Source organism: Calonectris borealis, unplaced genomic scaffold (genome assembly GCF_964195595.1).
Source record: "Calonectris borealis unplaced genomic scaffold, bCalBor7.hap1.2 HAP1_SCAFFOLD_44, whole genome shotgun sequence".
Classification (NCBI taxonomy): domain Eukaryota; kingdom Metazoa; phylum Chordata; class Aves; order Procellariiformes; family Procellariidae; genus Calonectris; species Calonectris borealis.
This window is the reverse complement of record NW_027441456.1, coordinates 714342-730334: the sequence shown is the minus strand read 5'-3', so window position 1 is coordinate 730334 and position 15993 is coordinate 714342. Positions and strand designations below refer to the sequence as shown.

The window sequence follows — 15993 nt, the reverse complement described above, 5'->3', positions numbered from 1 at the left end:
GAAGGCCAAAAGGGAGAGATGTGGGGGCACCAAGAGAAGAGCCCTCACAGGATTTTACAGTGAACCCTACTAGGGAAGGGACAGGTCTGACCACTCTCTGAGGAACGCTGTCTCTGGGCACCAGAAGTTTAATTGCGGGGGAAGAGGGGAACATGGAATTGTGGGAGGGAGAAAGCTGCATTGCCCAGGGCTGGAGGTGCAGGGGAGCCTAGAGGAGCTCCTTGCTTGAGAAAGGGAGAGGCCATGTCAAGAGGTTTCATGCTCACCACTGCAATTTCATTCTGCAAGAGAGCTGACATCCTGCAGCCAAGACCCATCCCCAGCCTTGAGGCCCTCCCCATGGCAGTGGGGACTCACCTGAGCATCTTCCGGGGTGCACAGCAGGATGGTGAAGAGCAGGGCCATGCTGAGCGCTGCGACCTTCATCTTCCTCTGCAGTGTGGCGAGTGCTGGGTGAAGCTGGAGAAGGCGAGGGGCCGATTTATCCCTCCCAGGACTCCTCCTTGCCCACCCCGAGAGCCCCCAGGGCAAAGCCAGGCTTGGCAGAGACACCAGCCCTGGCAGCAAGCCTAGCGCTGGCACAGAGTCGCCTCAGCCTCCGGCACTGATCCAGCCACCTTCCCCGGCATCAGTCCAGCTTCCTGCAAGGGGCAGCTGCACATGGAAGGGCCCAGGCATCTGCGGGTGGTGAGGGGGACGGGCAGTGCGCCTCTGACAGCTGGAAACCCTACGGTGATGACCCACTGCTCCAGCATGAAACCATCCTCCAACAGCCCCCCAAAGCTAGATCCCCCCAGCTCCCAGTGCCCCTCACCTCCCAGCACTGCCATCTCGCAGTGCCTCTCACCTCCCAGGCCAGCCTTTCCCTCTGGGACTCCCCCAGAGATGACGCCAGCCTCAAACCAAGGGTTTCTAAGTAGAATTGTCTCTGGCCCTTCTCCAGCCCCTTGGGTAAATGGGGGGCTGGGACTGACCCCTGGGACCCTGGGATTAGGGAACACTGGGACGTAGGAGGACAACTCGGGGAATGGGCAATGGGGACAGCTGGGTGACTGGGATCTTCAGTCCGTGGAGGCAATGGGGAGCACTGGTGAATGTTGGGCACCGGGAGACAAGGGCTCGGCTTGGAGGAAGTGCTGGGGTGGTCACAGTGCCCAGCTCCAGCCCACCCCATTTCCCTTGCACTGCAGGCCCCAAACTGGTCCAGTCCCAGACATGGCCTCCCCAGAGCAGAGAACAGAGCAGAATATCCCCTGCCCCGGCCCTCACCCTGCCGCTGCCTGGGGCCACTGTGCCCTCCCAGACAACACGGCTCCCACTCTGCAGAGTTGCCCCCAGACAGTGGGTCCCAGTGACCCCGTCCCCAACAAGGCTCTGGCTCCTGCCCTGCCCCTGCCCGGGACTTGGCCACAGCTCACCAAAGGCCCCTGTCCCCATGGAGTGTCCCTTCAATGCCCTCGTCCTCGACCCAGGCCAGCATTGTCTCTGAGCAGGATGTGGCTGTCCAGAGGGACACGATGAAGCGGGTGCTTGTCCCTAGGCAGCCACGCGGCTCTAATTGTGGGGACAGAGCTCCCCTGGCAAGAGGAGGGATGTTTGTCCCCACAGCATCTCTGATAAGCCCAGGGCCTGTGGCACAAGGAACCCATTCAGCAAGCTTGGTGCTTCACGAGAGTCCCAATCGGGGGGAGTCTGCGTGGCGTAGAACAGTAATAATAGCAATGAGAACAACAACAGTAACAGAATATACAAAGCAGGCGATGCACAATGCAACTGCTCACCGACCGCCGACCGCGTGTCACGAACGGGGGGCGAGCCCCCCCACACACCTGGTTTTTATACTGAACATGATGTCACATGGTATAGAATACCCCCTTGGCCAGCTGGGTCCACCACCCTGGCTGTGCTCCCCCCAGTGCAAGCACCACCCAGCAACAGCCAAAGCATCAATGGGCCATCAACGCTCCTTTCACACCGAACCCAAAACACAGCACACCCCCCAAGCTACTGGGAAGAAAGCTAACTCTGTCCCAGCTGGAACCAGGACAATATCCACCCCTTATTCTGTACCATCTACATCATGCCCAGGTCTCACATTTTCCAATACATTCCAATTAGTCATCACCACTTTTCCTGCCTTTTGATATATACACACACAGAGATATTATTACCTTAGTCCATGGGCCATCCCTCTAAAATGTCCGTTGAGTTCATTTAGTCCATGAGTTCGGGTTCCATCTGCCATAACAGTCTTTCAGGGCAGGAGAGATGGTGTGTGGTGTTGGGCTCTTGCATGCTGAGGCCAGTTCTGGGCGCTCGTCCGGTTCTATCATCGTTGCACTTTGCTTGGTTTCATCAGAGTTCATCCTACATTAACCTGGGTGATTCTTACTGTAATACTGTTAATATGGCATAGAGTAACCATAGAAGTGATGACATACAGTATTATATAGTAACTAATATCATACAATCCAGTTCATGGGCTATTTTCACCCAGAATTAAATCCCCTTGAGGTACACACCGGACTTGCCCATCCTTTCGCATCACCCACCAAGCGCACCCAGGTCCTTGAGCAAAAGCAATCCCACGAATGGGTTTTCCCTTGCCAGAGGCAGGAGTAACCCAGACTGTCTTCCCCAGCATGTTTCTCATATGCACAACAGGGACTTTATCCCCCTCTACAGTGCGTAAGAGTTTGGATTGGGCAGGGCCAGCTCGAGTGACAGATCCCCTGGTGTTGACTAACCAGGTGGCTTTTGCTAAATGTGTGTCCCAATGCTTGAATGTCCCACCACCCATTGCTCTCAGTGTTGTCTTTAGCAGCCCGTTGTATCGTTCGATTTTCCCGGAGGCTGGTGCATGGTAGGGGATGTGATAGACCCCCTCAATGCCATGCTCTTTGGCCCAGGTGTCTATGAGGGTGTTTCGGAAGTGAGTCCCGTTGTCTGACTCAATTCTTTCTGGGGTGCCATGTCGCCATAGGACTTGCTTTTCAAGGCTCAGGACGGTGTTCCAGGCGATGGCATGGGGCACGGGATATAATTCCAGCCATCCTGTGGTTACTTCCACCACGGTGAGAGCATAGCACTTGCCTTGTCGGGTTTGTGGGAGTGTGATATAATCAATGTGCCAAGCCTCCCCATATTTATATTTCAACCATCGTCCTCCATACCAAAGAGGCTTTACTCGCTTGGCTTGCTTGATTGCAGCGCATGTTTCACATTCATGGATAACCTGTGCAATAGTGTCCATGGTCAAGTGCACCCCTCGATCACGAGCCCATCTGTATGTTGCGTCTCTTCCTTGATGGCCTGAAGTGTCGTGGGTCCACCAAGATATAAATAATTCACCCTTATGTTGCCAGTCCAGATCTATCTGAGCTACTTCGATCATAGCAGCCTGGTCCACCTGCTGATTGTTTTGATGTTCCTCAGTGGCCCGACTCTTGGGTACGTGAGCATCTACGTGACGTACTTTTACAACCAGGTTCTCTACTCGGGCAGCAATATCTTGCCACAGTGCGGCAGCCCAGATGGGTTTACCTCTGCGCTGCCAGTTGTTCTGCTTCCACTGCTGCAGCCACCCCCACAGGGCATTTGCCACCATCCATGAGGCAGTATAGAGATAAAGCACTGGCCATTTTTCTCGTTCGGCAATGTCCAAGGCCAGCTGGATGACTTTTACCTCTGCAAACTGGCTCGATTCACCTTCTCCTTCAGCAGTTTCTGCGACTTGGTGTATAGGACTCCATACCGCAGCCTTCCATCTCTGATGCTTTCCCACAAGGCGACAGGACCCATCAGTGAACAGGGCATATTGCTTCTCGTTTTCTGGTAGTTTATTATACAGTGGGGCTTCTTCAGCACGTGTCACCTCCTCCTCTGGGGATATTCCAAAATCTTTGCCTTCTGGCCAGTTCGTGATCACCTCCAAGATTCCTGGGCGACTGGGGTTTCCTATTCGGGCCCGTTGTGTGATCAGTGCGACCCACTTACTCCACGTAGCATCGGTTGCATGATGTGTAGAGGGGACCTTCCCTTTGAACATCCAGCCCAGCACCGGCAGTCGGGGTGCCAGGAGGAGCTGTGCTTCAGTACCAACCACTTCCGAAGCAGCTCGAACCCCTTCATATGCTGCCAATATCTCCTTCCCAGTTGGAGTATAGCGGGCCTCGGATCCTCTGTATCCCCGACTCCAAAACCCTAAGGGTCGACCTCAAGTCTCCCCTGGTGCTTTCTGCCAGAGGCTCCAAGTAGGACCATTCTCCCCGGCTGCGGTGTAGAGCACATTCTTTACATCTTGTCCTGCCCGGACTGGCCCAAGGGCTACTGCCTGAACTATCTCCCGTTTAATTTGTTCAAAGGCTTGTCGTTGCTCAGGGCCCCATTTGAAATCGTTCTTCTTCCGGGTCACTTGATAGAGAGGGCTTACGATCTGACTGTAATTTGGGATATGCATTCTCCAAAACCCCACCACGCCTAAGAAGGCTTGTGTTTCCTTTCTGCTAGTTGGTGGGGACATGGCTGTTGTTTTGTTGATCACATCCGTTGGGATCTGATGACGTCCATCTTGCCATTTTATTCCTAAGAACTGGATCTCCTGTGCAGGTCCCTTGACCTTACTTCGTTTTATGGCAAAGCCGGCCTTCAGAAGGATTTGGACTATTCTCTCCCCTTTCTCAAAAACTTCTTCTGCTGTGCTGCCCCACACGATGATGTCATCAATGTATTGCAGGTGTTTGGGAGCCTCACCCTGTTCCAGTGCGGTGTGGATCAGTCCATGGCAAATGGTAGGGCTGTGTTTCCACCCCTGGGGCAGTCGGTTCCAGGTGTACCGGACGCCCCTCCAAGTGAAAGCAAAGTGTGGCCTGCACTCTGCCGCCAAAGGGTTGGAGAAGAACGCATTAGCAATGTCAATTGTGGCGTACCACTTGGCTGCCTTTGATTCCAGTTCGTATTGAAGTTCCAGCATGTCCGGCACGGCAGCACTCAGTGGCGGCGTGACTTTGTTCAGGCCACGGTAGTCTACTGTTAGTCTCCACTCTCCATTGGACTTTCGCACTGGCCAGATGGGACTGTTAAAGGGTGAGCGAGTCTTGCTGATCACTCCTTGGCTCTCCAGTCGATGAATCAGCTCATGGATGGGGATCAGGGAGTCTCGGTTGGTGCGGTATTGCCGCCGGTGCACTGTTGTGGTAGCGATTGGTACTTGTTCTTTGGCCTTCAACAACCCCACAACAGAAGGATCCTACGAGAGACCGGGCAAGGTGGACAGCTGTTTGATTTCCTCCGTCTCCAGGGCAGCTATACCAAAAGCCCACTGGTACACTTTTGGATCCTTGAAATACCCTCTCCTGAGGTAGTCTATGACAAGGATGCACGGAGCCCCTGGGCCAGTCACAATGGGGTGCTTCTGCCACTCATTCCCGGTCAGGCTCCCTTCGGCCTCCAATACAGTTAACTCTTGGGATCCCCCTGTCACTCCAGAAATACAAATGGGTTCTGCCCCTTTATAGCCTGGTGGCATCAGGGTACACTGTGCTCCGGTGTCTACGAGAGCCTTATATTCCTGTGGGTCTGATGTGCCAGGCCATTGAATCCACACAGTCCAGTAAACCCGGTTGTCCCTTTCCTCCACCTGGCTGGAGGCAGGGCCCCTCTAGTCCTGGTCATCATATTCACTATCCACTTCTTGTAAGTGTGAATCAGAAGTCCCTTTGTTAAGGTCGGAAGTGGAATCAGTCCTTCTACCCTGTCTGGGGAACTGCTCGCTGGAGACTGGGGCAGCAGTTTTCCCGGAAGAACCCCCTTTTGTGGTTGTTTTTCCTTGCAACTCATGTACGCGTGCCTGTAAGGCTGAGGCAGATTTTCCATCCCACTGCCTCATGTCCTCTCCGTGGTCACGCAGGTAAAAGCACAGGGTGCCCCGGGGTGTGTACCCACGATGTGTCCTCTCTTGAGCAGAGGGCCGCTTGCTCCTAATGGCTGAGACACTGGCCCGTGCAGGTGGGGAGCAGGACATATCCTCTTTGAGTTGCTGGACCTCCTGAGACAGTTTCTCCACAGCAGAGACACAGGCCCGTAGGGAGGAAGAGAGACTTTCTTCATACTGCCGGAGTTGGCCAGCCAGTTCATCCACTGTTTGTTCCTCTCCATCTCTCCAGGTCATTATGGCCAATGAGTTGGCACGTGACGCTGGTGCCCTCCGTACAAACTTCCGCCACATGGGTCGGGTGCATTTGACTTCATCTGGGTCTTTGGATAACTGCTTGTTGTTCAGGTCATCATAAATCACTTCCAGCACGGCTAATTCCCTCAGGTACTGGATACCTCTCTCCATGGTGGTCCAGTTGCCTGGGTGGCATATAACATCTTCCTTGAAGGGATACCTTTCCTTCACACCTGAGAGGATTCGCCTCCAGAGGCTGAGGACTTGTGCCCCTTGTCCAATTGCTTTGTCAATGCCCCCTTCCCTAGAAAGGGATCCCAGCTGCTTGGCTCCCCTACCCTCTAATTCCAGGCTACTGGCCCCGTTATCCCAGCATCGGAGCAGCCAGGTGACAATGTGCTCGCCTGGACGACAACTGAAGTCTTTTCACATATCTTGCAGCTCACCCAGGGATAGGGATCGGGTGGTCACCATCTCATTTACAGGTTCCGCCTCCTCCTCCTCCTCCTGTTCTCGTGATGGCCCTGGTTCATCTTCATCCCTTACTAGACGAGCTGATTTTCTTGTGCATTTTCTTTTTTGTATAGGGGCGACTGATACCGGCATGGGTTGGTTCTCTATCGCAGGGGGCGGAGTAGCTGCCGTGCCTGCTGTGGGGGGTGGGGGGGCTGCTGTGCTTGCCGTGGGGGGTGCGGTAGAGACGCAGGGCCTGTTGCTTTGTCATCAGCTGCAGCGACCTTTCCTTCCCCTTGGGGGTTCTGAGTGGTGTTAAACAGGGCTCGGTAGGCATGGGCCAGGCCCCAGCACATTGCAGTGATTTGCGTCTCCCTAGGATGGCCAGGGTGACAGCATACTTCTTCCAAATATTCTACTAATTTTTCAGGATTCTGCACTTGTTCAGGGGTGAAGTTCCAGAACACTGGGGGTGCCCATCGCCCTAGGCATTTGCCCATGCTATCCCACTCGCCCTGCCACTCATAACTATCCAGCCTTGGGGCAGATCTCTGGATGACGTTCTTAAATTGCTTACTAACCTTGGATAAAACCATAACAATATTCCCAAGGAGTACCAATAGATGTACCTTAACTACCCAGGGATGTTCAAGGTACTGACAAGTTATTTTAACAAAGGAGACGACATCATAGAGGAAGGTAGTGAGGGTGCCATTCTCTACTTCCTCCATAAAAAATCTCTCAGAGGAAAAGGTATAATTGCTAACGGTCTCCATGAGGTGGTACCTGAAATATAGTAACAGCTTCATTACAAATCCCAAATACCAAATAACCCCCAATGCCAGCGTTTTAGTAACAAATCTCCCAGGCAAAACATCATTAATCACTGCAGAGCACAGCAGACTACAAAACCCAACTCCAATCTTTAACAGGTACAGTAAAAACAAGAGCATGGTGCAGAACAAATTAATATGTTACCAGATATAAATTCCTTAATATGCTCTAATTAATCTGTTGTTATCTCAACCCTTCGCTGCCCCATGTTGGGCGCCAAAAAGGACTGTCGTCAGCAAATAAACCACATGCAGCCACTCGCTCACCTCCCCCCCCCTCCTCCAGTGGGATGGGGGAGAGAATTGGGAGGGCACAAGTAGGAAAACTCCTGGGTTGAGATAAAAACAGTTTAATAATTGAAATAAAACGAAGTAGAACAGTAAGAATAACACTGAGAACAACAACAATAACAGAATATACAAAGCAGGCGATGCACAATGCAACTGCTCACCGACCGCCAACCACGTGTCACGAACGAGGGGGCGAGCCCCCCCACACACCTGGTTTTTATACTGAGCATGATGTCACATGGTATAGAATACCCCATTGGCCAGCTGGGTCCACCACTCTGGCTGTGCTCCCCCCAGTGCAAGCACCACCCAGCAACAGCCAAAGCATCAATGGGCCATCAGCGCTCCTTTCACACCAAACCCAAAACACAGCACACCCGCCAAGCTACTGGGAAGAAGGTTAACTCTGTCCCAGCCGGAACCAGGACACTCAGGCACCCCTGTTTTGCCTCCCGGTAGACGCCCACAACTATCAGAAGAGATAGATAACAGGACAGATATTTATTTATTTCTGCATCTTGAGAAGACCAGCATTTTTACTGGTGGTGTGAGCTAGAACTGGGAGGAGACAGGGTGAGTAAGGTCTCAATCAGGAGATGCAGCACATACCGGATCCATGAATACTTCATAAGGCTGGCACGTTCCCCTGTAAACTCATCCTCTCTTTGTTATGTGCCACAGTAATTCAAGCTACCACGCTGTGCTTCCCAATCACCGTTACTGAAAGTAAAATAGTGCTTTATTTTAGTCCTCTGTCTATGAGGATGTGAGGATAATTTATTTTTATGAAACACAAGCTGGGAATCAAAGGCTGGTGGTGAAGATCTGGTTTAGGTTTTGAAGTCAGTGGGAGGTTTGCCTGAGTTTCAGTGAAACCGAGGTGTCACTGGTTTTGTTCCCATGATGATAGAGACTCCTGTCATGGCTTCAGAGAAATAAAAATACACTGATAAGTGGTTCAGGAGAACTGTAAATGGCTCAGCTTCTTCATTGACATTATATGTCCTTTTTAAGGGTTATGGATATGGTTATATCTTTACGGGACACAAACTATAAATAAGAGCTCTGTTGTGGATCGGGTGTGAAAAGATTTAAGGTGACTGACTTGAATATTTGCTTTGGAAATTGCCCAAAGAGCAGGCAGTCACCTGGAAGATTTTCATTTTGACTGCTTCTGCTTTGTGTGTTATTTACTAGATAGCTAAGTTACGCAGTGTTGAATTATTTATCATACTTAAATAAGCTGAGATGTTACTTGTATTCTGAAGTTATTTTGAAAAGAATTGATGAATTGTATGCACCGTCATAACTGAGGAATATTGACTTAGGAGAGGTCAAGGCTGCCTTTGAGATAAATGCAAACCAGGTGGATGGCAATTGATAGCCGCTTAACATATGCCAACACCCTGGTGCTAAAGAGCTGGACAGACATGGAGGCACCAGCTGTGGATGGTTTGGCCAGCCAATTCCAGGACCAGAAAGAGAATCTCACTTCCTCCCTGTGGGCCTGTGATGATAACCTTTGAAAGATGATGCAGAGTGGCCTCACTGGGACATTGTCTGGCTTTTTCAGCACCCTTGGATGCAGCCGCTCTCGCCCCACGGACTGGTAAGGCTTGGCTTTGCTCCAGTAGCCCCTGATTTGATTCCCATCCACTGCTGACTGCTGTTCTCCTCCAGAGCCCTGCCTTGAGGCACAAAGGTCTGGGAAAGCTTGTGATGAAAACTGAGATAAAGAGTGCACAGAATATCTCATCTCTGTCTATACCTACTCCTACTAAATTTAGCAGTGATCCCATGTTATAGTTGCTTCTTTTTGAACTGTTCCTGAAGGAGTAACAGCTCGTTATGGTGCCCTTGAATTCATTTTCAAGTTTCAGCTGAGTTTTGATATGGACCATTGCTGTGCTTGGAGGATGCTGTCCTTGAAGACCAGCTGTACTGAGCTCTGCTGCCCTTCAGTGCTGCTGACCATGAGATTCCCACTAAAACTCCCCAGAATAGGCCAAAGTCTGCTCCTCTGATGTCCAGCGCCTGCAGTCTTCTACTTTCCTTACTCACTCTCCTCGAGAGCTGGGACCCCATTATTTCAGGGTGGCAACAGCCAAGGCTTACACCGACCTTGACATCCCTGGCCAGCTCTGCCTTGCTTGCAAGTATCAGATCCAGGTTTGCATTACCTTCTTTGGCCCATCTGGCAGCTGTGCTAGGAAGTTGTCCCAAAACACTTCAAGAAAGTGCCTGGGCTGTTTGCATGCTGCTGTTGTTCCCCTTCCAGAAAATGCCAGGGTCATTAAAGTCCCCAGTGAGACCCAGGCCTATACATCCAGAGACTTCCTTGGTGGGCTTAGAAAAGACTATGCCTGCTTCCTTACCCTGACTGCAGGTTATGTCACACCACGATGCCACGTTTACTGGCCTCTTCTCTGACCCTCACCCACAAGGGCTCACCCAAATTGTCACCCGCCCAATAGAGGAGCTCCACACATCCAAGCAGCTTCTTCGCTTTGAAGGAACCCCACTCTGGATCCTTCCAGCCAGTCTCTCCTGAAAAGCCTGTATCCATCCACTGCAGCACCCCAAGCTGTGTGACTTGTTCCACCATGCCGTGGCAGTTACTCCATCGATGTCAAAAAGCACAGGCTCCAGATCATCCTGGCTGTGCCCCTGGCTGAGGGCATCAGGGCACGTTTGGGCTGCAGCACCTCAGGCGTGGCTCCAGGCCAATTCTGCCTTGTTTTTGGGAAACCTGCTACGACGTGTCCAAGTCCCGGAGCGCGCAAAGGCTTTGCTTCAGAGCAGAGACATGACGGCGTGGTCGGCAGATGGAAACACAAAGATGAAATGGGACACCAAGAGAGTGAGCAAACCCTGCTGTCCCCAAGGACAGAGAGAAACAGGGCTGGGAAGTGCAGCCCTGGAAAGAAACGGGTTTGCTGTCAGTGGTGTCTCTGCTGCCCCTGCGGGTCTTTGGTGGAGGTGAAGCCCATCTCCAGGAGCGACAAGGTGCTGCTGACAGGGACACTGTGAAAATTGTTGGTCTGTTCCTTGACTGTATTTTCAAGTGGGTGAGTAAAGGATGGGGGAGAGAAAATAGCAGCAGTTTGAGAGCGTAGGCACATGAGTGGAGACCCCAGCGTGACGCGCCTTGTATTCCTGGACTGCCCTCTATCTACTGGACAGAGAAGGGACAGACCTTGCGGCACTGCAGTGGTAGCAATCAGTGGCTTGCACAAAGGCACCCAGTCTGTCTGCAGTGCTGTCTGGGGTGTCTGACACACTCTCGCTCTGAATGTGGATGGCTTTCCTGTGCTGTACCTGCCAGCCGCATGTAGGTTTTTGTGAACCTTGGCATCTCACGTAGAATTACAGGCCTGTATTTTGCCAGTAAATCAAGTAACTGTCCTGAATTTGATCAGGCCATGTGGGGATGTTCATGAGACCACCGTCATTCTAGTCAGTGGGGATCTAGTAAACCCAGCTGATGGGAAAGAGAGACAGAAACTCAGGTCTCGCTGTGGTACATGACACCATTTGATCAGAGGTATCCCTGCACAGGCTGCCCAAAAAATAACAGACAGGGACAGGTTCTGACGTCCTAAATGTGGGCATCTGCTGCCATTTCCGTTGGCCAAACAAATGCCCCACCAGCCTCCACAGATGCCCCCAGGTCATAGAATCATAGAATGATTTGGTTTGGAAGGGACCTTTAAGGATCACCTAGTCCAACCCCCCTGCCATGGGCAGGGACATCTTCCACTAGATCAGGTTGCTCAAAGCCCCATCCAGCCTGACCTTGATCGCTTCCAGGGATGGGGCATCCACAGCATCTCTGGGCAATCTCTTCCACCACTCAGAATTTAAGGAATCTCCTATTTTTAATCTTTCTAATCTTTGCCAATTCATCTACCTTTTGATTCCAGTTTGTGGCTGGCTTATTATTTTTGGCGTGAGCTTTCACCCATCCCATCTTGAATGGAGTTTTCCCGGCTATATTTAATAATAGTTGCCAACCTTGAGTTCTCCAAACTGGAGATCTGTTTACTTCCCAGTTCGGGGCTTCCCGTTGACAAAGCCATTGTGTGGCACCTGCCCACACAGCGTAGGAGTCGACATAGATAACTTTGGCTCCGTTTTGTGGTGCTAGAACAACTGCCCTTAATTCTCCTATTTGTGCACTACCTTCACCTTCTTCTATAATTTGCTTGCCAGTGTTGTGTTTAATGTTTAATGCAGCAGCCTTGTATTGCCATTTGCCATCTATTCTTCTTGCTGAGGCATCAGTAAACCAAATGTCTTCTGCTGGTGTTCCCTCGGTGAGGGGAGGTGCATTTAAAATTGGTGAGGGTTTAAAGGGTTGTTGCAACGCTAATGAGTCTGTGTTTATAGGCATCTGTAACTTGGGAGCTTTAGTATGTCCTTCGGTTAAATTCATTTCTTCTGTAATTCCTGTTAAGTAGGCATACCATTTTCTGACTGTGGGGTTTTGTGCAACTCCTTCTGGGGGAGCAGTCCCCTTTAGGATTGCTTCTAGTAAGTTAAATGGACCTCTGGTTTGAACAGGTTGTTCCTGGTGTACTTTCTCAGCTTGTCTCACTGCTCGGACTAAAGACAACAGTCCCTTTTCCCACTTGGAATACCTCTGTTCTGTCTCTTTCAATGCAGTTGAGCTGAACATCTAAGGTCTTTTCAGTCCATCAGGGCCAGTTTGGAACAGGTTACAATAAGTACCATGTTCAGCAAAACCCCATCCTTACCATAGGGTCGTGGGGTTGTACTGGTCCCAATGACTGATGTGGTTTTAATCCCTGTAGTAGAGATTTCACTGCCTCTTCATGTTCTGGTTCCATTTCCATGGCTTTCCCTTTCATAAAAGTGAGTAGAGTGGCCAAGCAATGATAGAAAATCCAGGTGCATGTTTCCTCCAGCACCCTGAAGTACCCATAAGCTCTTGTAATTCTTTCCTCGACTGGGGCATCTGCAATTGTTCCATTTTACTTAGGGTGTCTGGTGGAATTGTTGCACCACCTGCAATCCACCAAGTACCTAAAAATTTTACCTCTCTACTTGGTCCCTGACATTTCTCAGGTGGGATTTCAACTTGTGCTTTATGTAGCGCTTGCCACACTGTTGCTGCGGCTTCCCCTGCCTCTTCAGGGGAATCTCCTCCAATTAGAATATCATCTATATATTGGTACAGTTTCACATTCTGAGGAAGTGAGACGGTTTGTAAAGTTCAGCAAGCGCAGCATGAGCAATGGTGGGTGAACGTTTATACCCCTGTGGGGTATTGTATACTTTCCCAAGTAAAAGCAAATTTCTCTTTATCCTTTTGCTTGCAAGGGAACCATAAAGAACATATCCTTTATATCTAGCGCTGCCATCCATGGGGGTGTGGCTGCTTGTAGTGTGGCTGTTAAAGGTGCAATATTGGGTCCTGCCGCCGTTAGTGGAGCTGTGTTGGCATTTAAGCACCGATAGTCAATTGTTAGATGCCACCTCCCATCCGGTTTTCCGACTGGCCAAACCGGTGAATTATAGGGGGAGTGGTTTCTGGAGATAATGTGCCACTTTTGCAAATCTGCTATTACTTCAGAGATTCCAGCTCGTGCAGCACCAGAAATGGGATACTGCGGCACGTTGGTGTTTTTGAATCAGGGAGTGCAGGGGCTGCACGGAGTGCTACAGCATTCATAAACGCGCTGTAAACCTTCCGCTTTGTATCAGGGTTAGGGTCGACATTTGAAGCAAAGGATCACAGGCTGCCTTCTGGCAGATGCCAGGTTCGGCCATTCAAAACATCAAAACCTAAAATATTCTCATTGTGATCTTTAACTGCAAAGTGAGTAGACAACATGTGCTTCTTGCCCGGGAGCCAAAAATTAACTTTTGCAGTTTGGCACATAACACTTGCTCCGTTCACTCCAGTGATTTTAACTCTTTGTCCCCCAGGTTGTACATCCAGCTTCTCGGCATCTTGTTGTGTCAATATTGAAATTTGTGCTCCTGTATCTATTAGAAATTTTACCAATTGTTGTTGAGGGCCAACTGGAATTAAAATATATGGGCTATTGTCATTTTTCCATTGATAGGATTTCACTTGCTGGACAGGCAGGCCCGGTTGCCATCCTGGCATAACTTGTTTTTTGATCTCAAATTTTGGGGAAGGAAATTGAAATGCTGCTGTCACAGCACCTTACCCAGGCACTGTCACCACAGCGAATACATCATTATGAGCTGATTCTCTTACCGGTGGAAAACATAACAATTAAGCAATGTAACATGCTGAATCCTGCTAGTCTACTTCCTCCTCCTGGGGAAGAAACTCCACATCACAATGGTGTGGTAACAGCTTGTGAAGACAAAAAGACTTTAAAATATTTAACAGATGTACCATTTCCACATCCAGGTCTTGAACTACGTGTAGATGGGTCCACACATTATCTGAGCGGTAACTCGGTTAGAGGTTATTCAGAAACTACTGAAAATAAAGTAGTAAGGGCTTCACCACTCAGTCTGAAGCTGAGTGCACACGCAGCAGAATTGATTGCATTAACAAAGACTTTCCAGCTGTCCAAAGAAAAGACTGCAAATATTTGTACTGATTCTTGGTATGCATTTGAAGTATGCCACACCAGTGGACAGTTATGGAAGCAGCGTAGCTTTATAACTTCCAGTGAGAGTAAGTACTGAGCTGTTAAAAACTATACGATTGCCAAAGAAACTAGCTATTGTTCATCAGTGGGGTGGGTTGACCTTGGCTGGTTGCCAAGTGCCCACCAAGCCGCTCTATCACTCCTCCTCCTCAGCAGGACTGGGGGAGAAATTAAGATGGAAAACTTGTGGGTTGAGCTAAAGGCAGTTTAATAAAGAAAAGCAAAGGCTGCATGTGGAAGCAATGGAAACAAAAAAAATATTCTCTACTTCCCATCAGCAGGCCACGTCCAGCACTTCCTGGGAAGCAGGGCCTCAGTATGCATAGCGGTTGTTTCAGTAGATAAATGCCTTAATAATGAATGCCCCCGTCCCCTTTCTCTTAGCTTTTAATGCTGAGCATGACGTCATATGGTACAGAAAATCCCTTTGGTTAGTTTGGGTCAGCTGTTCTGGCTGTGTCCCCTCCCAGCCTCTTGCCCACCCCCAGCCTACCGGCCTTTGAGGCAGGTGGCTGGAGAGACAGCCTTGCTGCTGTGCGAGCACTGCTCAGCAGCAGCCAAAACATTGCTGTGTTATTAACACCATTCTAAACACAAAACCAAAGCACAGCACTATGAGAGCTGCTATGGGGAAAGTTAACGCCATCCCATCCAGAGCCTGTATCTGCACATGTGCTTGCAATGGTTTCCGTATGTGTACATGTATTTGGTTAATGTATGTGCATGAGTAATTCTCTCGCTAGCTGAAATAGTATAAGCAACCCTATCTCTAATGGTATCTGTACCACTGATGGTCTCGGTATCAGTTTGACTATCTGTAATGGTACCGCTGTCTCTGTACTGGTATTGGGATCTGTAATGGTATTGGTGATTGCATCTGTAATGGTAATTGTATCTGCATTGATATGTGTAAGATTATCATATCTGCAATAGGATCAGTATCTGCAACGGTATCTGCATCCGCAATGGCATTTGCAATGGCATCAACATCTGCAGTGCTACCTGCAGCTGTAATGGCATTTGTAATGGTAAGAGTATCTGCAATGGCCTCTGCATCTTCAGTGATGTCTGCATCTGCAATGGCATCTGCTTCTCCCATTGTACTTGCATCTGACTTTGCATCAGCAATGGTATCTGCAGCGGTTGCTGCAATGGAATCAGCATCTGAAATGGCATCTGATCTGCAGAGGTATTTGCTTTGGTATCTGCATTGGCAACATTATCAGGAATGGTAGGAGCATCTGCAAAGGTATATGCAAAGGTTTCTGCAGTGGTATTTGAATCTGCAACCCCCTTTGCAATGGTGTCTGCATCTGGAATGGTATCTGCATCTGCTATGGCATCAGCAGCGCTATCTGCATTACCAATAGCATCTCTCAACAGTGTTACAGTCAATGGCTCAATGTCCAAGTGGAAGTCAGTTACGAATGATGTCCATCATGGGTCTGTGCTGGGACCAATACTATTTTATATCTTCATCAACGACATAAACAGGGGGATTGAGTGCACCCTCAGCAAGATTGCAGACGACACCAAGCTGAGTGGTGCAGTTGATTGGCTGGAGGGAAGGGATGCCCTCCAGAGGGACCTC

The 15993-nt window shown here is 49.9% G+C and overlaps 1 protein-coding gene across 1 annotated transcript in view; it reads right to left on the bottom strand.

Annotated features, from left to right (window-relative positions):
- The window catches only part of LOC142076355 (uncharacterized), an 801642-nt gene that overhangs the window by 592463 nt on the left and 193186 nt on the right, over positions 1-15993 (bottom strand). The window lies entirely within an intron of this gene.